At 44.3% G+C, this 27707-nt stretch overlaps 1 protein-coding gene across 1 annotated transcript in view; it reads right to left on the bottom strand.

The window, feature by feature from the left end:
* isl1a (ISL LIM homeobox 1a) overlaps positions 1-27707 on the bottom strand; it is a 95835-nt gene that overhangs the window by 6316 nt on the left and 61812 nt on the right. The window lies entirely within an intron of this gene.

The following is a 27707-nucleotide window of genomic DNA, read 5'->3' as shown; positions in this document are numbered from 1 at the left end:
CTTGCCTATCTTCGTCACCGGCTGCAGCAACTCCCAAACTGTCATCGCCAGCTGCTTTCTGACTGGCTGCACCATTGCGCAACCTGGCGTAGCCACCAGAAGCTGCCTTGCTGGCTGTGAGGACGCCGGCATTCGTCCCTCCGTGGTGAGAGAGGTGCAAGTCCGGCGACCCCGTTCCTATCTCCACCTTCCCTGGATATTTAGAGACTGTGGAACGTCTGGTATCCATTCCTTGTGGGAGGGTACTGTCATGCTTCACAGGACAGAAATCATTACTTTCTGTTCTGCGCTCTTATTTTGGTGTACTTTCTGCTAGATGTAAGGTGCAGTCGCTTCACACCGGTGTGGCAGTGTATCACGACTGACAATTCAATCAGTGGCTTTACTAGACCGATGAGTCAATCTGACTTTGCTGGTTCATTGCCTTTGTCCGGTTCTCACCGAGACGTGTTGTCTTACCTGTTGCAATTTCCATGTACTTACCGGTTTGTGTTTTCGCAGAGCCTTTTGCCTCTGTCGCTTTTGGTTCGTCTTCTGCCTGCACCTACTCGTGCCTAATTAAAAGCTTTTATTTGCACGTAGCCTCTGTCTCTGCACACCAGGGCTCTAGCATTCCACAGTTTCACCAGATTCTAACAGTATGGAAAAGATTAATTGGATTGATTGATTATTTCTAAAATAATAATTTAAAAATTGCTTTGGTTTTTGTGCATTTTAGTTTATGTCTAACCTTTTGGAACAAATTAATAATGAAAACCGTGGCTTTTATTACTTTACCACTTTACTACTGAGATTCCATTGATCTCCTCCCTTCCTGAATGAATTGTGTATCGACCTCCTTCACAAGATGAAGAAAGACGGCAAAACAAGCTTTATAACTTTGTCATGTAAAGCTTGTTCCTCCGTCCCTCTTTGTGACGCAGCCTCAAGCTCCTTTGGAAACAAACCCCCGCTCTGTTTTGTTTCCGGGAGCTGTTGTGACGCAGTCCCTAGTACAAATGTTTCAAGGCAAATGGTAGTTTAAAAATAGCATTGCAAATTCTGTCACCAGCTTCAGTGTTAAAGGGTTTTAATAAAATAAGCACATAAGCAATAAGCAAAATAAATAAAGTAAAGCGGCTGCGGCAGGAAGTCATCAGATTCTTCCGGTTCCTCCCCTTCCACGGTACTTTGTACCGCACTCTTAGATATTATTACACCTTTAAACCCCATCTATTAGCTCGGTGCCTTTTCAGTCAAATAGTTTCTCATTGAAGGACTTCATGACACACACACTCACATAGCACAATCCGAATTGTGCAACACTTAGTTATGGCTGACTGAAAAATACAGGGACAAGAGGCAAGCACACAACAAGTGTATTATTCTCTCTCACCCTCACACACACAAGCTTAAGTTTCATTTTCATTTCTAGAGGAGTGCGGCAGCTCTGTAACGACATATATTGCCCTTATTTTTTCATAGAATTTGAAAACATTTTAAATTGTGATCATTTACTACTTCTTTGAAAGCAACAACCGGGAAGATAACTTTTTTCCCAACCAAATTTTCAAAAAAATTACAACTTTATTATTTTTTTTGTTTCTCATAATGCTACAATATTATACATATACTATTATATTCTTTCCTCAGTATTTAAACTCTAAGCAACTAAAACACCCTTTTCAAAAAATGTAATATTATAAGTTTATTCTCGTAAAATTGCAGCTTTTTTCTCTTAATATTTTGACTTTATTCTCATAAATTGCAGCTGTTTTTGTACATTTTCTTCTTGTAATTATGACTTTCTTCTTCCCATAATATTTTGACTTTATTCTCATAGCATTATAACTTTTTTCCCAACCTAATTTTCCAAACATTACAACTTTAAAAATGTTTTTTTCTTTCATATTTCAACTTTATGCTACTAAAATGACATTATTTTTCCTCACAATATTATAACATAGGCCTTGGGGAAGTGGCCGGGGAGAGCAAAATCTGGACCTCTCTGCTTAGGCTGCTGCCCCCGTGACCCAATCTCGGATAAGCGGTAGAAGATGGATGGATGGATGGATATTATAACGGAATTATCACGCTCTGTGAACTAGCCAGCGTGACAGGTTGTTTAGGTTCACGTTTTATGTCTTTGTCCGTGTTTCATGCCCTTATTTTGGTATGACTTCCATTTCTGCACTGCTCTGGGTTTCCCTGCTTTGCATTTCTGTTCTCTCGCACCTGCTGCTAATTTTAGTTATGCTCCTATTTAGTTCAGGTGCGCGCTGCCTAGTTTGTCGCAACATTGCCGTTTGTCTCAGAACTGCTCTTTGTTGGTATCTTGCCGCTGCACAGCAGCTATAATTAATATACTTTTTTAGCTGCTATCGGGTCTCATCTCGCGCATCATGCCAAGACGGGACAGTAATTCTTGTAAAATTACGACTTTTTCCTCATTAGAACAACTTACAACATTATTTTGACTTTATTCTAGTAAAATGACTGCATATTTTTTCATTTTTGCTGTATTTTGGGTTTTTTTTTAGTTTACCTGCTAAATTATATTTTTTAGAATGTGCAGAGGGCTCATAAAAAAAACAGCTGGGGCTGCAAATGACCTACGGACCGCACTTTGAACACCCCTGACCCACCCCACAACTCATCAGACAATAAACTATTAAAAAAGCATGCCATTGTCATTCATATAATAATCATAAAATAAGTCCTGTCTTATGTGTGCATTTGCTGTTACTTCCATTTTCCAGCAGGCTCATTTGTCCAGAAATACACACACTTGCTACGCATGCCAAATGGTAACCTGCAGAAATTCAAGTTGCGTATTTATGCAGGACTTCCACGCAGGGTGCTTCAAGCTCTTAAGCTCTCCCAATCCTTTCTCCATTCCCTGAATGTGCTGCATATAAAGCAATCCATTAGTCTTAGCTTTGCCAGAGATTTTAAGTGGACACCTGTCCATTAAGAACATCATTTTAGCTGCAGCTCATCTCTCTCATTTGCCCTGAATTAAATTCTCCAAAATGTAATGGAATGCATATTTATAGCATTTCCTCTCCATGTCCACCTCCCACAACTTTCCATCTGTGTTCATTTAGTTATAAAAGACATTTTCTGGTGAAAATTGGTGCCATTTTGTTTATGCTTCCTTCTTTATACCATTAATGCAGTGGCACAGTTCACATGGGATGAAAATGTCGTAATATGTACAGTAGTCGTTGGGGGGGTTACCCTCCGGGACCACCACCAAAAAAAAATCCAGAAAAAAATGAGTCTGGTAAGGGATTTAAAAAGATCTCAAAAGAATATAAAATCAGCCATTCCACTGTCCGGAAAATAGTCTACAAGTGGAGGACATTCAAAACAACTGCCAACATGCCCAGGTCTGGCTGTCCAAGCAAGTTCACCCCGAGAGCAGACCACAAGATGCTAAAAGAAGTCTCCAAAAACCCTAAAATGTCATCATGGGACCTACAGCAGGCTCTTGCTACTGTTGATGTGAAAGTGCATGCCTCTACAATCAGAAAGAGACTTCACAAGTTTAACCTTCATGGGAGGTGTGCAAGGAGGAAACCTTTGCTCTCCAAGAAGAACATGAAGGCCAGACTGAAGTTTGACAAAGACCAGGACTTCTGGAATAATGTTCTTTGGACAGATGAATCTAAAATTGAATTATTTGGACACCAGAACAGAGGACATGTTTGGCGTAAACCCAATACAGCATTCCAGGAAAAGAACCTCATACCAACTGTGAAGCATGGAGGTGGAAGTGTCATGGTTTGGAGATGCTTTGCTGCAGGAGGACCTGGCCAGCTCACCATCATAGAATCCACCATGAATTCTATCGTGTATCAGAGGGTGCTTGAGGAACATGTGAGATCATCTGTGAAAAAATTAAAGCTAAAGCGAAACTGGACCCTGCAACATGACAATGACCCAAAACATACCAGTAAATCCACCAAGGACTGGCTGAAAAGGAAGAAATGGAGTGTCCTGGAATGGCCGAGTCAAAGCCCAGATCTTAATCCCATTGAGATGCTGTGGGGTGACTTGAAACGGGCTGTACATGCAAGAAACCCCTCAAACATCTCACAGCTGAAAGTATTCTGCGTTGAGGAGTGGGGCAAACTTTCTTCAGACCGATGTCAAAGACTAGTAGATGGCTACAAAAAGCGTCTCACTGAAGTTATTTCAGCCAAAGGGGGTAACACTAGCTATTAGGTGGTAGGGTGTCCTAACCTTTTCCTCAGTTAGAATATACATTTTTGTTGATGTATTTTGTTTAATGAGTAAAACAATGTTAATTTTTGTTGTTTACCTGCAATTAAATCACTTTCTTTTCCAGAGATAAAGAAAAACAAGATCAGACATTGATATGTGAACATTTCTTCATAAAGAACTGGATATTTAATCGGGTGTCCTAATTTTTTCACATGACTGTACGTGTGACAAACATGCATAAAAATAAGAAATTACACCGCTGTATATATAAATTATTACCACTTATGATTAATGAGATGTGTTTTCTGTGTACAATACGGCCTATTTTCAGACAAAAAAATACAATTTTGTGGACCCAATTTTGCTAATTGGTGAGGATGTGAATGCTAAATCCACTATATATTATATTACAAATATATGAAAGCGAAACTTTTCTGGATACATTCCATGCATGATGAAAAAGATAAAAAGTAGCTACCTTCCCACAAATAAACATTTGAAAACTGCGGCGGATGTTGTGTTTTAACGGTTGTCGCGCTTGTGTTTGTGTGCGTGTACAAGTCAGCCAACACTTTGCATATTTATCAAAAACAAAACACAGACTCCCCAAGCCTCGTCTCCTCAGCAGCGGTGTCGCGTTACCTTGGTCTAAATCTGGCAGAGGAAACCACGGTGGTGATAAGATCGAAGGCCTGCCTGGTTGTTTCTCTGCATGCACATTATGACAATGAGTGTGAGGCTTAAAGGGCCAGCGTATCAGAGGTTATAAGCTCATCATTCCATCAAGCCTCAAATGTATTCATCACAGCCCAGCCTCAATCAGGAGAGTGCTTGATAACTCTAAATTCTGGGGAATAAAAGCTTTTTTTTAATTAAAAATTCACTCATACTAATACCTTATCTCTATGCTTCACAAACGGCAGCATTTTGAATTCATTCTCTCATCTTTGAGTTCCCTGTACATTATAAAAACACCCGCAATTAAAACAAACATTAACATTAAATGTGTGTACATGATGTCCCTGAAGTGTGGACACAAAATAAAATGACAGCTTTTTAAAGCCACCAAACAGAAGACACGGCCATGTTGGTGGTGAGTAGCTATATAGTTCATACTTTGGATGTGTTTAATAAGAGTCTGATGCATTTGTAGGGTTTAAACCCGGATTGTGCTGCTCATGAACAATGGCGGCTGAAGACAGATGGGGAGGGTTCTGGAGCTGAATGTAATTACAACGCTCATTTTTATTGCAAATGTTGATCTGAAATCAGAGGAAAGCGTCAATGTCAAGCTAGCAGGAAGTATTTATCATGACATTTTTATTTTAAATCCCACCTTTACAGTCATTTCACATTTAATGTGAACATTTTCCCATTGAAAAATGAATTGATTCGGCGTCCCCTACTGGTGGAAAATAATTTTCCGTTACTGCAAAATTCCACTTATTCTACAGGGTGACATGGCTCACGAGGTGGATTGGTTGTTTGTCAACCTGATGGTTGCTGTTTCAAGCCTCGATTCCACTGTAACCATTCAACTTATTTATACATTTCAATATTCAGTCTGCATTTTTACTTGCAAACATTTCAAATTCTGCCAATTTTAGTCCAATAAAAACAAATGGACAAACTAAATCGTACCCCCTACTGGTTAAAAATCATTTTACATTTTCCATTACTGTAACGTTCCACCTATTCTACAACAGGGTGACATGGCTCAGGTGGTAGATTGGTCGTCTTCCAACCCGATGGTTGCTGGGTAGTCCAATGAGGTTCATTTGGTCATCATTCATACATTTTAAACAGTTGATTTTTACATGGCAGAGGACTGATCCACCAGGACTGAGGCTCGAGTGAGCATCGTCAGTGTGATCGTTCAACATATTTATACATTTCAGTAATCATTCTCCATTTTTACTTTCCAGCATTTCAAATTGCGCCACTTTATGTCTGTTAACTACTCCCACATTTCTCGACCACTTCAAACCATTCCGACACCAAAATGTTCAGCTAATTCAGGACATCTAGGCTATCTATCAGGACTTGGATATTTTATTATATAATTTGATATTTTCATTGACATTTCGGTGACATTTTTTACATTATCACCTCCACACACAATAAACAGGTCCGCATAGCTGCTTTCTCAGATCTGGCGAAGAAACAAGAAGCTGTTCTGTTTTCATTTGATGTTACCTGGTAAAATAAAGGTGAAATTAAAAAAAACAACCTCCCATTGAAAATAAATCGACAAGTTCAATGTCGCCCTGCAACGTTCTGCTTATTCAGTGCACAGTGGCATGGCTCAGGTTGTAGAATGGTCGTTTCCCAACCTGATTGTCGCTGGTTCGATCCTCATTTGCTGAAGTGATTTCATTTCGTAGGATAGTTCAACATTCATTGTACATTTCAGTTCAGCTTCAGCAGTCAGAGGCAATTTTTGTTATTGACTAAGATTTTCTGGAAATTGTCCAAAAAAAGAAAAAGCTTTATCCGCACCACACATGATGGGGATTTTTTCTTCGTTTTTTAACCCATCTTTAAGAAAAATCCAGCAAAGAAAAGGTGGTGGTAATAATAGCTATTAGACAGTCTATGATGTCTTGTGTTTTAACATGTGTTTGTCTTGCTATTGACATGTGTTGTCTCTTTTGTTGGAATTGATTCCTTGAAAGGCACTAAGTGTGTGTTTGATTTGTCAGCGGGTGGGATGATCATGCAGAAAACATTGCTTCATTTGTCCAGGAGCGGGAAGAGGAAGTTTTCCCATTTTTTGCTCCCGTTTAGATCCATGATGACTTGTTCAGCAGAATGAAAGTGGTTGGAGAGAAAAAGCAACAAATTACCATTGAATCCCTGCTCTTTTGTGTGGCCCACCTTCACCCCACCTCCTTCCTCTACAGCCAAAGAATAGCGCTGACATTTCAGCCGGGGAGCAGCGAATAGAAGCAGTTTCTAATGTGTGCAGTCTTGCCTTTTCTTTTTCTCCTTGTCGTCGTCCTTAAGTGTCATGTTAAGCCCAAGGACAAGGGAGGCTCAATGACCTACTCGGGCTCTCAGTGTGTGTTTACTGTATTCTGTGCAAGCCAGTGTGTGTACGTCTTATCAACACATATAGTCAAATAGATAGGAGACTCAGATTTCCTCTTTTACCCAATGTTGCTTTTTATTGGCTGTGCTTGACAATACTTCTACAAACTCTAGAGCTTGAGTTTCTGTCCTTTATATTGCTAATTATTTGCCTGTGTGGCGTTCCAAGTCAATAACTCTCCTGCTCAAAGTAGGCCTTGTGCCATGGGGAGACCAGCCACTCCACACTCCCGTCTGTATACTATATATATATATATATATATATATATATATATATATATATATATATATATATATATATATACCAGCCACTCCACACTCCCGTCTGTATAGTATATATATATATACTGTATATACTGTATATATATATATATATATATATATACATGGACCAGCCACTCCAGACCAGCCACTCCAGACTCCCGTCTGTATACTATATATATATATATATATATATATATATATATACTGTATATATATATATATGGCTAAAGCTAAGAAGCTTTCTCTTTTTGAACGTGGTCGGATTGTCGAGCTGCATAAGCAAGGCCTCTCGTAGCGTACCATTGCTGCTGAGGTTGGGTGCAGTAAGGAGCTCCTACCTGAGATGTTTTCTACCCGGCACAGTGGAGGGGGGTCCATCATGGTCTGGGGTGCTTTTTCTTTCAGTGGAACACCGGAGCTTCAGGTGTTGAAGGGTCGTCAAACGGCGGATACTCACGTGCTTACGTTGCAGCGGGCATCCCTCATGACTGAGGGCCCTCGTCTGTGTGGTAACAGCTGGGTTTTTCAACAGGACAACGCTGCAGTTCACAATGATCGCTTGACCAAGGACTTCTTCAGGGAGAATAACATCACTCTTTTGGACCATCCTGCATGTTCCCCTCATTTAAATCCCATAGAGAACATTTGGGGATGGATGACAAGGGAAGTTTATAAAAATGGCCATCAGTTCCAGACAGTTGATGCCCTTGGTGAAGCCATCTTCACCACTTGGAGCAATGTTCCCACTAGCCTCCTGGAAACACTCACATCAAGCATGCCCAAACACATTTTTGAAGTGATTAACAAGAATGGTGGAGCTACTCATTACTGAGTCCTACTGAGAACAGTTTTTGTTCTGGTTTGGAGAGTTTTTTATTTTTTGAGCGATGGTCTTAAACTTTTGATCAGCTAATAAACCGCCTATTTCAGTTTAATTGTTGTTTTCAATAAATTACTTTTTCAAAATGCTTTTTATCTCACTCCCCCTTCTTGTTTTTGCATATTTTAGCTCCACTTAAAACCTCATTACGATCCAAATGTGCAAAATGCAAATTCTAGCAATTTTTCAACTGGTCTTAAGATTTTGATTAGGAATGGAAATATAGATCACCCACTGATCAGCATTGGCCGATTTCCGTAAAAAAACACGGTATCGGCATACGCCGTGGGTGTCTCCCGCCCACCTTCCCTTCACAAAGCCAAAACAAGCATGTCTGCCATGTGGGACTTCCTGTTGTGGTGAGAGTGATGTAAGTTTTGCACCCTGCAAAACACGCCACAAAAAATATCTCGCTGGGGTGGCGCCTTAAAAAGCTTTAATTTGGTGCGGCATTTGGGGGGTGGGCACAGGGTCACATTGCAGCTCGCAATGTGATCATCGGTCGGGTGACGGTTAATTATCCAAAACATGGGACATGCGCCTGTGTGTGCGTGGCAGTCGGAGGTCTAAGGCGGATAGCTCGAAAAGTGTTTGGATTCGTCGGACTGGATGGCCGGCCGTCGTTGGCGATGGAGGGTTTGCCGACTGCTGGGGGTCCTGCTGGAGCGCCATCAAGCTTATCTCACATCCAAATTCTCCTTAAAGAAGGCGACTGATGCTATTATTTTGAAAAACTACAGTAAGTCAACCATGTCAATGTAAACTGGCCAGGGTCATCAGAATCAATAGTGCTGACCGATGTGACATAAACTCTATTAGCATTGAGGCTGATTCTTTAACCAATCAGATTTTAGATTTACCTCACAGGGCCAGCTAGCAGGCACACAACGATGTCATCATTTTTCCGTCATGTGATCGGTTGATCAGAGCAAAACAAAGCCAGGTCGGACACGCTGAACAGTCTGTAGCAATTTGCACACAAAAATGTCCACAACAGCATAGAAATTGACTAGGTGTCGGACATTCTTCAAAATCCATTCTCAGGGCAAACATTTGGCTAGAGAAACCTGTCTTGCATACCAACTGATATAGGAAATGACCTGGAAGTGTCAATCATGCAACTTGTTACACGGGGGAAGTCCGTCCTGGCTAGGATCACAACTGCCCCTCCAAGATACCAGCGAGCACAGCGAGTGATCCCACGCTCCAGGAGAAGCACATAAAGCACGCAACCGCTACCATTATTGTGTGGAAATTAGATTTAGGTGTTTTAAGGTGAATTATTAAAACAATATTTTAGAAAGAAATGTCCCTTTTGTTGTATTCATAGAGAGAAACGCAAACGAAGGATATAATCTAAGCTGACTTCCGCTTCCTTTTCCCATGTATTAGCAAGCTGCTAACATGGATGTTTTGTAATAAAAATACATTAAGAACAGGGTTGGACTCACGCAGTGTATTAATAACACGACAAAACACGCGCCATATTATACACTGACTGGAAAACGTACTAACAAGAGGCAAAAAGAGCGGATATCTAGCAACTTCCATGGTTTTCTTGATAATAACCAAATCACAAAGTTCTTACATGAATAGCTATAGCATTGTACTGCCAAAACATTCAACTCTTATGAGCTATTTTTGTTGTCATCGTTATATTTGTCCAAACAAAAGTACCTTTAGTTGTATCAGGCATTAAAATGAACAAGAAACTGAAGAAACAAGGGTGCTCTAATCATTTTTGCCATGACTGTAGATGTTTAACTGATTAGTTAGCCCTGGTATCAAATTAACTGAAAATAAAAATCTACCATACCGTTTTCTAACTTTTTGTTTTCTCTTTATACCTTTGTAGTTTGTGTTATTATTATTGTCTTAATACTGTATTAATTACACCTATTAATTTGAACACTTTATCCATTAGTCCCCAAGAAAACTCTTAAATATTCAAATACATGTATGACATTCTGCTTGTATATCTGCTTTAACTCACAGTCAATGCACACACACACACACACACACACACACACACACACATGCACATCATTCGTGAAACATTGGATCTGTGGGAAGCTTTCCAATTATCTGTGGAGAAGTTGGGGTGACCGTTAGGGAGGTAAATCATTAAAATAAATATAAATATATAAAATATAAATAATATTTGGGCTCATTGTCACGGTATGGCATGGTGGTAATGCTGGTGACGACCCCAGGATGCAGATATCAGACCCAATGCAGGTAAAAATATATACTGTATATGTATTTAATGAAACGCTTCTGCCTGGCTAAGCCAGCAGAACCCCTCCGAGGGACGGCCAGTGCAATAAGCCTGGCAGAACTGGCAGGACCCCTCCGGAGGACGGTCGGGACAGCAGGCCTAGCAAAGCCAGCAGGACCCCTCTGAAGGACGGCCAGGGTGGCATGTGAGCTGAAGCCGGTGGAACCCCTCCGGGGGACGGTTGGGACAGCATGCCCAACAGAACCGGCGCCTGAGTTGAGCCGCGACAGGAACTCCAGGCGGCACACGCTTGCGTGAGGAGGACACCAGGACATGAACTCCAAACGGAGTGGGCCGGAGTGAGGGACGCGTCCAGACAGGAACCCCAGGCAGAGCAAAAATGGTAGAACAGGAAATCCAGCCGGAGCGGGCTGTGTGTCGTCCGTCACACAGCTGAAGGTACTAGCCACCCCTTCCGATGGCAGATTCCAGACATCGTCGTCCTCCACCACCGCCGGAACAGGGAAGGGTGGAGGGGGTCTTGAAGGAGGGTCACGAGTTCCACCTGCTCTGACCCCCTGACCGGAACTACAAGGGGCCTCAGGCGTGGTGCCGGGACCGGCTTGAAACAGCATGGGGTGGGCACTGGGAGAGTCTGAAGCTTGAGGCGTAGTGTAGGCTCCGGGGTGGTCTGACGCTTCTGACAGCGAGTAGTGGGCACTGGTGGCGTTGAAAGCTGACTTGGTGCGGGCTCCAGAAGTGTTGGGAAATGACGCAGTGCGGGCTCTGCGGGCGTCGTAGGGCTGTGATGGCGTGGAGCAGGCACGTAGCGTGTCTGAAGCCTTGTGAACCGAGGTGCGAGAGTGGGGGGTGCACTGACTTCTCTGTGCTGCACTGGAGGCCATGCGGGTATGGACAAGGAGGACAGCTGGAACTTGCCGTGCTGTCGTTGAGCAGGGGACGTCGTGGGCTGAGCCATGAGCCGGCACTCAGGAACAGCATGTGTCTTTTGTCGCAACTCGGTACGGCGTGGCAAGGCGAAAGGGAGTGATTCCAGCATTGGACACCGTGGAGCACTCCCTGGAGTGCCATGGGTACGCCTTTAGAACCTGCCAGGTATAGAAATCCATCTCTGCGAGTTCATCTCGTGGTCGGTGTATTCTGTTATGGTGGTAATGCTAGCAACGACCCCATGATGCAGAGACGAGACCCATTGCAGGTAAAAATATTTAATGAAACCTGCAGAGCAGCAACAGGAATCCAGCAGCAGACAGGCTACAGGCATATATAATGCTCAATACACCGACAAATCAAAAAAGCACCGGGCTGAACTAAGTAGAAAGGGAACTAAAATTAGCAGCAGGTGTGAGTGCTTAACAAAGAGAAAAATAGACAGAACACAGGACAAAGCAAAACAGAAATGCTACAAAATAAAACCGGAACGAATGCATAGAACGGGAAAATAACCAAACTGTCACGCAAGCAAACATCCAGGGCGTGACACAAATATTCACATCAATACACTATATTAATCAATTACACACGCAAAACAGCCGAAACAGGATTAGGATGCAAGGATATTAACAGCTTCCACTCCTATGAGAAGGATCTCATCAACATTTTAACATTTATGAGGTCACTTGTTGGACAAACAATCTCATTTCCTGTTCACCCAAAGATTTTTAAGGGGGTGAGTTAGACCTCAAAAAGGCCCTTTCCCAATCTGTTCCTCCAAAGTTGGAAGCACAGAAATGTTCTGGAAGCACAGAAGGACCTGGATTGCTGGATAATTACAATCTTAGCACTTGGTGGAGAACATACACGCAAGGAATATGTCAGACAATGCTGAGATCCAGGGGGTTCTGTGCTTGCTCAGGAAGTAGTAAGAGGTTTGACCTTGCCTGAGGAGGCGTTGTTTATATGCAGTGAAGCAGCTTGATATGTACACTCTTACGCACACGTCACAAACCAACAGGACCTTAACAAGCCGTGTCTACCTCACTCACGGTGCAACCAAAAATAATACATGGATCACACATCGTAAATGTACCACACGACTACGCGAGTTTGAAACCGGTGCCTGCACACTAATATATATACATGGACAAAAATACGACTTTATACAAATTTATCACTAAAATAACGTAGTTATTTTTTGTTGCACTGTGAGTGAGGGAGGTGTTTGGTTTGATGACCTCCTGTTGGTTTGTGTTTGTGTGTCAAAATTGATATTTTACGGGCTTGTTTTAGACTACACTACAGTATATATTTTACTTTTTTTACATTTTCAAGGTTCAAACCCCAGATCTCCAGATGGGCCCTGGCAAGGGCTTATGTTGAACCAAAATCATCAAATCTCAGTTATTTCCCAAATACTTTGCATCATTTTCTGTACGTTTTGGCCTTTCATACACACGCAAATCTAGGTTTTGGGCTTAAAATCTGAGTTTTTGGAAAACTCAGTGGGGTGGCTCATGATTTTCAAAAAGTGCTGCTTCAGCTATGGCATATGTATAACAGGTAAAATTGAGCTTTTTTATCTTGGCTCATAAGAAATGTGAAACATGATGTAATGTATTTAAACCTAATTTAACAACACAGGCAATTACATCATTGACTTACGAGAGATCATGATGTTTCCTAGCTTCATGTTAACGATTTCAAAGATCATTTTGTCATTATACATCGAATACAGTGGAACCTTAGAGTATTTTAGTAGAGTTAGAGTATTTTTCGGTTCAGAGGAAAACAACAATTTTTGTACTTTGCTAACTAAGACAGTTATGCTACAAGTCTCTGCTTTTCTTATTGCTCACAGCTGCAAAATATGCCACAATGGAGCCAAAGAAAGTGCCAACATTTTGATAAAGAAGATGAGAAACACTGTTGAACTCATAGCAAAACACAAAGGCAGTGTACATGATGACCTCGTTGTGACATTATCCTTCCATCCATCCGTTTTCTATGCCGCTTATCCTCAATAGGGTCGCGAGGTGTTACATTCCATGTCCTCGCTTGGTTCCTGCCTTCTCCTTGTTTTCCCTCTCTCTTCAGACCCCACACTCCCAGCGGGAGGCGGAGCTGCTGGACGCACCTGACTCCAATTGACACCGACCTACTTAGGCCCTGTGCTGCCAGCTGTGAGGCGTCGGATTATTGTACCTGCTGCTACACCAAACGCCCGAGCTTTGTTCTCGCCGGTAACTTTTTGCCTCCAGCAGCTACCTGCCTCAGCCAGGGTAAATTGTGTCTTTGTTTCTCATGGTACGTTTTTCACCATCGCCTTTTGTTCAAGTTTCGTCCATTAAAGACTCTGGCAAAAACCTGCGCCTCTCCTCGCCTCTGCATCTGGGGTCCAAACAAACACACGCCACACCGTAACAGAATAATCCGACCAAAGGATTATGGACCCCGCGGAGACCGACCCCCTCAAGCGAGCACTCCACAACCTTGCGCATCGCATGGGTCAGCAGGAAGAGCAGGTTGGTGCACTGGGCGCCTGTGTGACCAACATGGCCGAGCGACAGGACTCTCGGTTGAAAACCCTCGAGACCCAGATCAGCGCCCTCCTGTCGGCCGTTCAGCTCAGCGCCGCCTCCACACCCCTTCCTGCAACCGACGCGACCCCTTCGCTCCCCGACCTACCCGCGGCCCCTGACGCCGGCTCGCCCTCCATTTGCTCCTTGCTCTCAAGGCCTGAGCGCTTTTCTGGGGACACCGGTGACGTACGCTCTTTTTTAACTCAGTGTGAACTCCATTTCGAGTTACAAGCAGGGGCCTTCCGCTCTGAAAGGGCCCGGGTGGCGTTTGTCACCTCTCACCTGTCTGGACGAGCGGCGGCCTGGGCCACTGCCGAATGGGGGCGCCAATCCCCCGTCTGCTCCTCCTATGCAGTCTTCTCCCGAACTCTGGAACAAATCTTTCAAAGGACGCCGCCAGGCCGCGAGGCTTCACGTGCACTCCTTCGTCTCCGCCAAGGACGGCGCAGCATATCGGACTACGCCATAGAGTTCCGTGCGCTTGCAGCCCAAAGTGACTGGAACCCCGCGGCACTTCTGGATGCATTTTTTTCCGGACTATCAGACGCCATCAAGGATCACATGATCTCTGTAGAATCCCCTTCGGACCTGGACGACCTCATTTCCCTGGCTGTCCGGATGGATAAGCGCCTCGCCGCCCGAGAGGAGGATAAAGGCCATCGACGGGCGCCCTCAACATTTCCCCACGCCACAAACGATGACGGGGTGCGCCACTCCTACACCAAGTCACACGGTGCTCTCCCGGGCGACGAGCCCATGCAACTTGGAGGCAGCCGCCTCACGCCGGCAGAGAGGAGTCGACGCCACCAGCTGCACCTCTGCATCTACTGCGGCCAAGCTGATCACCCCATCGCCCGCTGTCCGGTTCGCCCGGACCGCCATCGCTCTCCAGCAGCCAGCCCGCCGCGTAGGAGCTCCTCGGCGCCGGTCCCTGCTCCCAGACTCGCCACATCGACGCTGTCGGCCAGCCGCCTACAACTCCCAGGTACGCTCTCCTGGTCCGACAAGGACATAGACATCATGGCGTTTATTGACTCTGGGGCGGACGACTGCTTCATTGATGAAGCCTTGATTAAACGCTTTTCTATTCCTGTAACTCCGTTGCACACTACTAAAGTAGTTCGCTCTCTCGATGGGCGTCCTCTGGCTGACGTCACCCGTCAGACTGATTTTCTCTCGCTACGCTTATCCGGCAATCACCTCGAATCCGCTAGGTTCTTTGTTATTCCATCTCGCTCAGCCCCTGTCGTGTTAGGTCTAACCTGGCTTCTCAAGCATAACCCTCACATCGATTGGGCTAAACCCGCTATCCTCAACTGGAGCGCATTTTGCCATATTCATTGTCTTAAGGCTGCTCGCCCGCGCCTCGCCGCCACCCATTCCTCCACCCCCGAAGCTATCGACCTATCCGTAATTCCTACTGCCTATCACGACCTCCGGGAGGTGTTTAGCAAAGATCGCGCTCGCTCACTCCCCCCCCATCGCCCGTATGACTGCCCCATTGACCTGCTGCCTGGCGCAGCACTGCCGGCGTCACGCCTTTATAATATTTCCCGACCAGAGAGGGTGGCTCTGGAAGAGTACATTTCGACCTCGCTCGCCTCTGGCCTCATACGCCCATCCTCCTCACCTTTAGCAGCAGGGGTTTTTTTTGTGGAAAAGAAAGACAACTCCCTCCGCCCGTGCATTGACTACCGCGCACTTAATGACATCACAGTTAAAAACAAATATCCTCTCCCTTTACTAGACTCTGCCTTTGACTCCCTCCACTGTGCAAAATGTTTTACCAAACTCGACCTGCAGAACGCCTACCATCTAGTTCGGATCCGGGAGGGGGACGAATGGAAAACCGCTTTTAATACCCCTCTCGGTCACTTCGAATACCTCGTCATGCCTTTTGGCCTCACTAATGCCCCAGCTGTATTCCAAAATCTTGGAATACAGCTGGGACATCCTTCGCGATATGCTCGGCCGCTTTGTTTTCGTTTATTTAGACGACATTTTAATTTTTTCCGCCACCCTAGAGGAACACATCCAACAGGTCCGGCTAGTCCTCCAGAGACTTCTTATAAACCGGCTGTTTGTCAAGGCCGAAAAATGCACCTTTCACGCTTCCTCTGTTTCCTTCCTGGGGTTCATTGTGGAGAAGGGGCAGCTCCGAGCCGACCCTGCCAAGATTCAGGCTGTGGTCGAGTGGCCCGCTCCTACAACAAGGAAGCACCTTCAGAGGTTCCTGGGCTTCGCTAATTTCTACCGTCGGTTTATTAGAAATTTCAGTCGAGTTGCAGAACCTCTGACTAAGCTCACATCCAGTAAAGTACCTTTTCACTGGACCCCAGACGCCAATTCTGCTTTTGAAAAACTTAAGACACTGTTTACTTCTGCTCCCGTGCTCATTCACCCTGACCCCGCCTCTCAATTCTTTGTCGAGGTGGATGCTTCCAACACCGGTGTGGGAGCAGTTCTCTCCCAGCGCTCCACCTCCGACCACAAGCTGCACCCCTGCGCTTTCTTCTCACGCCGCCTGACCCCCGCTGAGCGGAACTATGATATTGGCAACAGGGAACTATTGGCTGTCGTCCTGGCGCTGCAGGAGTGGAGGCACTGGCTGGAGGGTTCAGAGGTCCCCTTCATCGTGCATACGGACCATAAAAACCTTGCTTACCTTCGATCCGCTCAAAGACTGAACCCCAGGCAGGCACGCTGGGCCCTTTTCCTCAATAGGTTCAATTTCACACTGACGTTCCGCCCAGGCTCCCAGAACGGCAAACCAGACGCCCTTTCCAGACTGCACTCCCCTCCCTCCGAAGAGGCTCGCCAGGAATCTATTTTGCCCCAGTCCCGCATCCTCGGGGCCCTGCAATGGGATGTTGAGAGGCGGGTTGAAGAGGCCTGCAAGGACGACCCCCGCCCTGAGAACTGCCCTGCCGGGCGCCTGTTTGTAGTCCCGGGACTGCGCTCAGAGGTACTGCGCTGGGCACATGAGTCTAAGTTGGCGTGCCACCCAGGAGTGTCCCGCACCATGTTCCTTCTCTCGCAGCGGTTCTGGTGGCCTTCCCTTCGCGCGGACACAAAAGCATTTGTGGCAGCCTGCCCCATCTGTGCCCGGAACAAGCCGTCTCATCAGGCTCCGGCGGGACTCCTTCGCCCGCTGCCCATGCCCTCCCGTCCATGGTCTCACGTGGCTCTGGACTTCGTGACAGGCCTCCCACCGTCCTGCGGCAACACAGTCATCCTGACGATGGTGGACCGATTCTCCAAACTGGCCCACTTCGTCGCCCTTCCCAAACTCCCCTCTGCCCTCGAGACGGCTAACCTGCTGGTGCGCCATGTGTTCCGGCTCCATGGCATTCCCCTCGATGTGGTCTCTGACCGGGGGCCACAATTCTCATCTGCGGTGTGGAAGGCTTTCTGCAAGGCGCTAGGAGCGTCGCCCAGCTTGTCGTCCGGTTACCATCCTCAGACTAATGGCCAGACGGAGCGGGCCAATCAGGACTTGGAGGCCGCCATCCGATGTGTGTGCCATCAACAACCCGCCTCCTGGGCCCTCCACCTACCCTGGATAGAGTACGCCCGTAACACCCTGGTTTGTTCTGCCACCGGACTCTCCCCATTCCATGGGGCCTATGGATATCAGCCTCCGGCCTTCCCCTCGTTGGAGTCGGTTTCTGCAGTTCCCTCTGTGTCGTCCCACCTACGGCGTGCTCGCCAGGCATGGCGCAACACCAGGGCAGCGTTGGCACGAACGTCGGAACGGAATCAACGCCTGGCCAACCGGCATCGCACAGTCGCGCCGGATTATAAACCTGGACAAAGGGTCTGGCTGTCCTCCCGAGACCTTCCTCTCCACACGGATTCTAAGAAGTTACAGCCCAGGTACATTGGCCCATACACCATCGAACGTATCATCAATCCCTCCTCCGTTGTGCTTCGCCTCCCGGACTCCCTCAGGATCCACCCGGCGTTCCACGTCTCCCTCCTCAAACCGGTCACTTCCAGCGACCTGAGCCCTCCCGAGGTGCCTCCCCCTCCTCCCAGGCTTGTCGATGGTCACCCAGCATTCACGGTCAAGGCCATTTTAGACGTGAGAAGAAGGGGCAGGGGTTTTCAGTACCTGGTAGACTGGGAGGGGTATGGTCCCGAGGACCGCTCCTGGATCGCTCGCGCCCTTATCTTAGACCCCACTCTCTTGGCAGACTTTTACAGCCGTTTCCCGGAGAAGCCAGGTAGGCCGCCAGGCGGCGCCCATTGGTAGGGGGGGATACTGTTACATTCCATGTCCTCGCTTGGTTCCTGCCTTCTCCTTGTTTTCCCTCTCTCTTCAGACCCCACACTCCCAGCGGGAGGCGGAGCTGCTGGACGCACCTGACTCCAATTGACACCGACCTACTTAGGCCCTGTGCTGCCAGCTGTGAGGCGTCGGATTATTGTACCTGCTGCTACACCAAACGCCCGAGCTTTGTTCTCGCCGGTAACTTTTTGCCTCCAGCAGCTACCTGCCTCAGCCAGGGTAAATTGTGTCTTTGTTTCTCATGGTACGTTTTTCACCATCGCCTTTTGTTCAAGTTTCGTCCATTAAAGACTCTGGCAAAAACCTGCGCCTCTCCTCGCCTCTGCATCTGGGGTCCAAACAAACACACGCCACACCGTAACAGCGAGGTATGCTGGGGCCTATCCCAGCTGACTTTTGGCAAGAGGCGGGGTACGCCCGGGACTGGTCACTGCCACATTTTGGCAAAACGAGTGCCACATACTGAAAAATGAAAGGATGCAAGGGCAATTTTTATATTTTGTAAAGCAACACAATAATAATAAATTTGATAAATTATATATATTTCAAGAAATAACTGCATCCCAGGTGAAAAAGCATATTATTAGTATTAACTTCGCTCTTTGGTCTTCTTTTTTAATTAATCACACAATAAATGAAAATGAACTTGCTAATTTTGCCCAACTCCATATATTGCCATGTGCACACGTGTCTGTTTTCCTCATCTCCTGCCACCAAACAGGCAGGAAGAGAGTTCACTCTGTGCATTAGTTTCACATTAAATTAGTAGATTGTCATATAGTATTGTCATTATATTTTCATTGTACTTTCCTTAAAAGTGATTTTAAAATCTTGTCTAGTCTCGTAGGGCTGAGTGGTGAGCATGTTGGCCACACAGCCAGGAGATTGGGAAGATCTGGGTTTGAATCTCTGCTTGGGCATTTCTGTGTGGAGTTTGCATGTTCCACCCGTGCATGCGTGGGTTTTCTCTGGGTCCTCCCGTTTCATCCCACATTCCACAAACATGCATGTTAGGTTAACTGGCAACTCTAAATACAGGTTTTAATGTGAGTGCGAATGGTTGTTTGCTCTGCGATTGGCTGGCGACCAGTCCAGGGTGTACCCCGCCTCTCGCTCGTCAGCTGGGATAGGCTCCAGCATACCCCCGCGACCCTAATGAGGATAAGCGGCATAGAAAATGGATGGATGGATGGGGTTTTGTCTCGTAGACCCAATCTCGTATATCGCCTCGTCTCATCAAGTTTTTCGTGACACCGCTACTTTATTCTCATAACATTCCAACTTTGTCCACAACCTAATTTTCCAAAAATTATATTATAAATAAATTAATTAATTATAACAAAATGTGTTGTTTTGTTTGTTTCCCATACTATTTCTCAAAAAAAAAAACAACAAAACTGTATGCTACTAAAATCACATTATTTTTCATGTTATTTTCATAAAATTAGGACTTTTTTTGGTAGATTACAATGTTTTTGTTCTTCTGGGATGTTTGACTTTTTTGCTGGAAGATGTTTTCAATATTTTGCTAAAATATAGACTAAATCCCTCTGAATCATTTTGTTTAACATTTTATGAGAGGGGATGTATCGTTAACCGTGGACCCTATAAACAAAACCTATTAAATGTTGGTGCAGAGCTAGCAAAAAAAAAAAAAAAAAAAAAAAGCTTGTCCATTAAATTCAAAACTCTGCAGTCCGCCTCCTCCCCTGTCCCTCAGAACCTCCATTAGCTCCCTATCCATTACTGCATCCAATTCAAAATCCTCTTACTCAGCCATAAAGCACTCCATAACCAGGCCCCCTCTTAAAGACTTGCTCCAGCCCTACACCCCTTCCTGTACCCTCTGCTCCTCAGATGCAAACCTCCTGACCGTCCCGAGGACCAAGCGCCGAACCTGGGGGGACAGAGCCTTCTTTCTTGCCGCCCCCTCCCATTGGAACTCACTTCCACCACACGTCTGAGACACTGCTGACCTTACCAGCTTGAAGACTGTTCCGCACTGTAATCCATCCATTCATTTTCTATGGCGCTTGTCCTCACAAGGGTCATGGGGGTATGCTGGAGCCTATCCTAGCTGACTTTGGGTGATAGGCGGGGTACGCCCTGGGCTGGTCACCAGCCAATTGCAGGGCACATATAGACAAACAACTGTTATTTCGCTGGTTTCGTACCCTCCTGCTTGTTTGCTTTTTCCTTGTAAAGCATCTTTGAGTTTTCCATAAATAAAATGTATTATTATTATTATGATTATCATCCAGGGAGTTTGTTACACTTTAGTAGAGCTGCAACAATTAATCGATGAATTTATGATTAATTGATTAATCAAGAAATACTTTGGTATTCGAGAGATCTTTTTTTAAATTTTAAAATGTGACTGTTTCAGCCTCTCAAATGTGAATATTTGTACATTTCCCGAGTCATTCATGAAAGCGGACCAATTATCTTTGTGTTTCGGGCAAAACAATTTGGCAAACACACATCATCTCTGACTTTGGAAACCAGTGATGGACGCACAAGCTTCAGATTAATCAGCTCCCCATAAAAAAAATCTTAAAATCATAAAATCTTTAGTTGCAGCCCTGCACTTTACATTGTTTTTGACATTTTATACAATATATAAATCTGCCTGCTCAGCCTCAATGGTGGTAATAATTAACATAATTAATTTTTCTACACGTATTTTTCCCATTTACATTTGCTCAATTAAATCTAGCAAACTGGAAAGTGAAATGCCAAAACTGAAATCCAAATGATCCTAATCTGATTTAAAATGTTGACGCAATTAACCCACTTGGTGCGCAGAATGACTCAAAATCAGGAAACACCATTAATATAGATTAAAAATGAATATTTCATCATGATTAACTGCAATAATACACAGAAACCCTGTGGTTAATCTGATTAAAAATTGTGTTTGACAGCAAAAAAAAAAAAGCCCTAACCGTTGTGAAATGATTTTTTCTTTGTTTGTTTTGTATGTCACATTTCATGCAAGCCACGCAGTAAGACAATGTCAATGCAGGATTTAATGAGTTTGCTGAACGAATGGCTAATTAGCCAATCCATTGACCTCTAATGATGTGATGATGTGCTAGCAAGCACAAAGCAAAACATTAGAGCCATGAGACAACAGTTTCAGACTGAGACACGTTTAAACAAAGGCTTGATCGGAATGTCGAGGAACTTGAAACAGGAAGTGGGTCTGAATAGGCCGGGTAGCAATGCTGCCGGAGCCATTGTCAAAATGTCAAAGCTTATTTTTTTGCCATGAAAGCTCATTTTAAATCTATTTAACAATTGTAATGCTTCGATAGGTTGTCAAATATTACAAGTCAATTCTTCTTACTATGTTTTTTCAATGAATTCATAGAAAACAAGCTTTTAGCCTTACCTTTGAGAAGCCATGGTGACACGTCCCCAAAATGACAATGTGTCAAGTAAGCTAGCTCTTTTTCAAAAGCTCATTTTTTGCCATGAAAGTTAATTTTAAATCCATTTAACAATTGTAGTGCTTTAATAGGGTGTCAAATATCACAGTTCAATTCTTTTTACTATACTTTTTCAATGAATTTATAGAAAACAAGCTACAGAATATAGTTTTTAACCTTAACCCTTGAGAAGCCATGGTGACATGCATGTCCCCAAAATGGCAAGTGTGTCAGTTAAGCTAGCTCTTTTCCAAAAGATTACTTTTTGCCATGAAAGCTCATTTTAAATCCATTTAACAATTGTAGTGCTTTAATAGGGTGTCAAATATCACAGTTCAATTCTTCTTACTATACTTTTTCAATTAATTCATAGAAAACAAGTTACAGAAGCTAGCTTTTAGCTACACGGCATCTCCCAAAAATGGCAGCGTGTCAGAGAAGCTAGCTCTTTTCCAAAAGTGTACTTTTTGCCATGGAAGCTCATTTTAAATCCATATAACAACTGTAATGAATCTTTGAAAATCATTTGAGTATCTCATTACTGAGCTGAGTGTCCTGGTTTTCAATCATCAAAATGTGGTCACCCACAGTAAATGTGTTGTTGACCAGATTCTTTTCAGCCGATCCCAGAATTAGACATGTGAAAGATGGAGAAATACAATACAATAAATAGTTTTGAAAATACGCCGACCCGGGCAGTTGAGCAAGGTGGTATTTTAGCGAGCGTCTTGTCTTTTTAGAGATGGAGAGGCGCTGGAAGAGAGATGCACCGTGCAGACTGGGATGGGGGACTTAGCCTTGTTCCTCTGATTGCTGCTTTCTAATGAGCTGGGTGGTTTGGAATCTTTTCAGAGTAAATTGTTGAAGACATCTGGGCAAGCTTTTTCTCTGATGCAGCTGAAATGTGGCCTCCAGACAGAGTTGGCATGGCAACCTCTAACTGCTATTCAGCAGCACAGAGGTCTGAAAGGTTTAGAGACCATAGTTGCAAATCCATTTGGGCCTCTGGCACTGCGCTCAACAATCCACTCCTCAGTCTTAACAATAAATACTCCCGACAACAATGGAAAAAAAAACATGTTCTTCATGAATTGATTGCACTCATGCCATCAACAGTATTTGCTGTTTTTGCCGTTTTTGTAGGGGCCTTTTAAAGTGCGTTCACACTTCGTTTGGTCAAATGTGAACACAGTCCACTCAACCCAGGACCACACCAAACAGGTGGAATGAGACCGCCAGAGAGATGGGTCGCTGTCCGCCTGCGAGCGGACTGTGGTCCTGAGTGAGGCAAGTGTGAATGGCAACGCACCAAAACAAGGATATGAAGTCACCAAATGGGACCGAAGCAAGTCATAGGAGGAGGTAAAATGCCTCAAAAAGATATGGTATACAGTATTCTGATGTTCTGGAAAAAAACTCTGAGGTTTTCAAAATGTTCAGTGATCAATTGTGACAAAACATCCATTTTCTATGCCGCTTCTCCTCATTAGGGCCGCGGGGGGCATGCTGGAGCCTATCCCAGCTGACACTGGGAGACAGGCGGGGTATACCCTGGACTGGTCGCCAGCCAATCGCAGGGCACATATAAACAAACAACCACACTCACATTCATACCTATGGACAATTTAGAGTCACCAATTAACCTAACATGCATGTTTTGGGAATGTGGGAGGAAAACCGGAGTACCCGGAGAAAACCCACGCATGCAGGGGAAAAAACATGCAAACTCCACACAGAAACGCCCAATGGAGAATCAAACCCAGGTCTTCCCAGTCTCCAGACTGTGACTGTGCGGCCAACATGCTAACCACTAGGCTACCGTGCGGCCCTGTGACAAAACAATCATACATACATGTAAAAATATCGCGGAACCTTGGTTAGTATCATGAATCCGTTCCAGAAGGTCTGACTGTAAGTGAAATGTACTCTAAATTTTTCTCAAAAGAAATCATGTACATCCAATGAATTAGTTCCAGATGCACAAAAATCTTAACACGATGAAAGTGATAAATGAACACTTCAGGTTCATTGAAGACGTGATTATTGACGAAAGACACAATGTGGCAGTGAGCTCAACACGAACACCACCTACATGTTTTGCTATTATTTATAGTTATTTCTTGACTGAATTCTTCTTTCTTGAATTCAGTAGTGTTTCTCACCTCAAGTCTGCAAAAGAACCCATAATGGAGCCAAGGAAAGTTGGCTCCGTAGGGCGGCATGGCTCACCCTAAGAGATAGGGTGAGGAGCTCAGACATCCAGGAGGGGTTCAGAGTCACATCACCCAGCTGAGGTGGTTAGGGCATCTAGTCCGGATGAATCCTGGATGCCTCCCTGGTGAGGTGTTCTGGGCATGCCCAGCTGGGAGGACGCCCTGGGGCAGACCTCGGACACGCTGGAGGGATTATGCCTCACAGCTGGCCTGGGAACGCCTCGATGTCTTCCCGGTGGAACTGGAAGAGGTGGCCAAAGACCGGGAAGTCTGGACTTCCTTACTAAGACCTGCACCCAGATCAGCAGAAGAAAATGGGTGGATGGCTCTGACATGTCGACTGTAAATATTTTTACATGATCTGAATAAAACTTAATTGAAAATAAACCTTGATTGACTGGACTCACTGCTCCTGACAAAACGCAGAAACTAACATCTATGGCAACCAGCTGTTTATTCTTTAACAACAAGGTTTTTAGGTTCAGTGATGTAACACAAAGATATGAATGTATGTACAGTATAAGGCATTTGAACTGCTTTGAATTTCTCATGTGTGGCATCTCCTGAGAGCAATGGCTATGGGAAGATGCCTGATGTTTGAGGGACAGCTTGAGGGACCCTGAGGGCTGAAAGTTGCTGAAAGACATTCAGGAATCAGAACATAATATACATCAACAGGAAAAATCAGCTTTTGGCAAATGGATGAAAACAAACCAAAAAGCGGAGGAGCTTAGGTTTCAAGCTTTTAGTTTTGTTTAGAAGTTTATTTGTGTGGGACATTGCTTGTTAATGGACATTTCTCTATGTAATGCACTGAACTGTAAACTTACCAGATTCTAGCCACCTAGCCACCATTCTAGCTGTCAATTTCCATTTGTAGCTTTGCAGACACAATAGCAGGCTCCAAACACGGTGTGGTTTCATCTGACGGGCACCTTGATAAATGCATTGATCTCTTTAATGTACCTCAACACACCTTGGCACAGATTCATCAGCAGTGTGCTCCTTCTCTCCTCCAGGATGCAATTACTGTATCTTCCCCACGACACAATCAGAATGCAACCGGCCTCGCTGTGACTTGGGGCGACCACCTTCACCGAAGTAAGGATACACGCTCCTCTTTGTTGCAGGACAGGTGCCCTCGCTGGGTGCTCCTGAGCGGCGCCACCAACCCACACCTGGCTTTCTTAAGCCTTGCTGCCTTCGCAGACCTGCATGTGTCCGTCCCCGCTCATGTTGGCAGCTCCTCTTTTTTCTATTGCTGTTTTAGGCTTTGCTTACCTTTCGCTGTAAGTCAATAGTGCTTGTCAGTTTGCTATCGCTACTATCCGGCGTAGCTTCTTACTCTGTGGCTTTACCCATCTTTTATTTGTACTTTGCATTTTTATCGTTTTGTTGCTGTTATTTTCTGTTGAACTTTTTTGTTCATTTCATTTTGTGAACGTCGTCAACTGCCACATTGGTGACTTCGATGAGATAGCCGAACGGGTGAGTGGCACGCCCCCTAGTGTCTGCCACAATGTTCTCCTTTGTCTGTCTCTGCTTTGGGGTGCAGCACACCACGTAACTGTAAAAATGACTGTAAAAAGAGCCACTTCGATATTTTGTAACCCAACATGTAAATAGACTAAGATGTTACATATACAGTACATTTTTTTTTTTAAATGCATCTCAGCTTTGTGATATAGGTAAAAACAGTGTATTACACGTGTCAAACTCATCAGGCACGCGGGACTCTTTGGAAGATAGTATTCAGTTGGCCGGCCTGGAGGACCTTATCAAACAAAGCGCTTACAGCGATCTGCGTAATTAAGCACTTCCTCCGGTATAAACTGCTCCTCAGGCATTATCATTTTAAAAGTGGAAGCAATATTGTATATAGCACAAACTTCACAACCATTCTTAATCATTTAACTGTACACAACTAAAAACGGCAGCACTTTAACTATTATTAAAATAACACCTTAAAGAGGCATAAGACAGTGAAAAGTGATCATTTTAACCACAGCAAAGCAGGCTGGGAAATGCGTCATCTGCCCATTCCATACCTGCCACTTTACCTACCACTTTATTGAAACCAACAACCACGCCAAAACAACCGTAGTCGTATATCCGCAGACGGATCGGAAAGTGAAAAGTAGAAATTTCAAGCAGGAATAAACAGACACGAAAATATGCGCATTTCCCCCACTCTGATGTAAAAAAAAAATGTCCGTCCACAAGAGTGAAGTTTTGAAAAAATGTATGTTTTGCCTTTATTCAAATGTATTCTTTTATTTATACAGACCAGTCTGGTCTGTGTTAATTTTAATTAAAGTGATAATTTAAATATTTTATTTGTCTTATTCTCATGAAATTACACCTTTTTCTCATTAGATTAGAGGGTTTTCTCTTAATATTTTGGCTTTATTCTTCTAAAATTATTGCAAATTTTTCAATTTTTTAGTTTTCTTTTTTTTAGTTTTCTTGTGAACTTTTATATATTTTTTGGCCAAAAAATGGCCCCTGGGCCGCACTTTGGACACCAGTGATCTAAAATCTAAGTTTTGTAACAGGAAATTCCAGAAATGTTCTGAATAAAGACAAAATTGGAAGCGACATTTTCACTGGTGACCTCAAATCTTTTTTTTCACACATACAATATAAAGACCACTGCTTTTTCCGTGACTGTGTGTGAAAATATAAACATTTCTATTTTTGACACACGGCTCACTCCTCCCCCTCCAAACCCTCCTGCTAGCTTGATTTTGACTTTCTTCTCTGATTTTGGATCAACATTTGCTATAAAAGTGACTGTTGACCAGGTTTATTTGTAAATATGCCTCACACACGTGCTAAACACATTTAAAGTATAAAATGTGTCGGTACTCACCACTAATGAATGGTAATGTAAGATGATCCACGGCTCTCTCCTTATGTCGAGAAGCCACCAGAAGGAGGATAATTTGTGTTTTGAAATTCCACACAGCATCACGGCGGCAGGAGAACTATTGACAGAGAAGTGATGGTGGGGAGTGGTTGGAGAGGGGGGCAGAAGGGGTGGAGGGCTGGGCTCTATCTCTGCAGGCAGCTCCCTACAACAACACTTAATGACCCTTGTCCTTCAGCTGAGATGAGACACTCCAGTCACAGAATTATCTGAAGGGCACGGTGTTTGAGAAAATTATCTCATCCTCAGACAAAATGACAGGGAACTTATCGTGACAATTAGCATATGTAAGTCCTTTGGCACATTTGGAGTAGAAAAAAGCAAATAAGCAGCCGTGGCGGTGTTCTGTTGCAGCCAACAGCCTCCCTAATACTAACGTGGAGTTCCACATCATGGAACGCTGCTGTTCATTGTTGCGGACCTGCTAACATCTCCATAAGAAAGGGAATTTAACCTCATAAAACCTACAATTCTAATAGTCGGCCTGGTATTATTTGTCTTATTTTGTAGCTGTAAAAGTGCCATACAATCTGCTTTACTTTATGATATTAGTATTATACCAGGGACATAATGACATAAAATCACAATGGTGGTGTTTATTATGGGTGTAACATGTATTGGTAATGAGATTTAACCTGTACTG

Source organism: Dunckerocampus dactyliophorus, chromosome 4, assembly GCF_027744805.1.
Source record: "Dunckerocampus dactyliophorus isolate RoL2022-P2 chromosome 4, RoL_Ddac_1.1, whole genome shotgun sequence".
Lineage (NCBI taxonomy): Eukaryota > Metazoa > Chordata > Actinopteri > Syngnathiformes > Syngnathidae > Dunckerocampus > Dunckerocampus dactyliophorus.
This window is presented reverse-complemented; position numbering and strand designations above follow the sequence as displayed.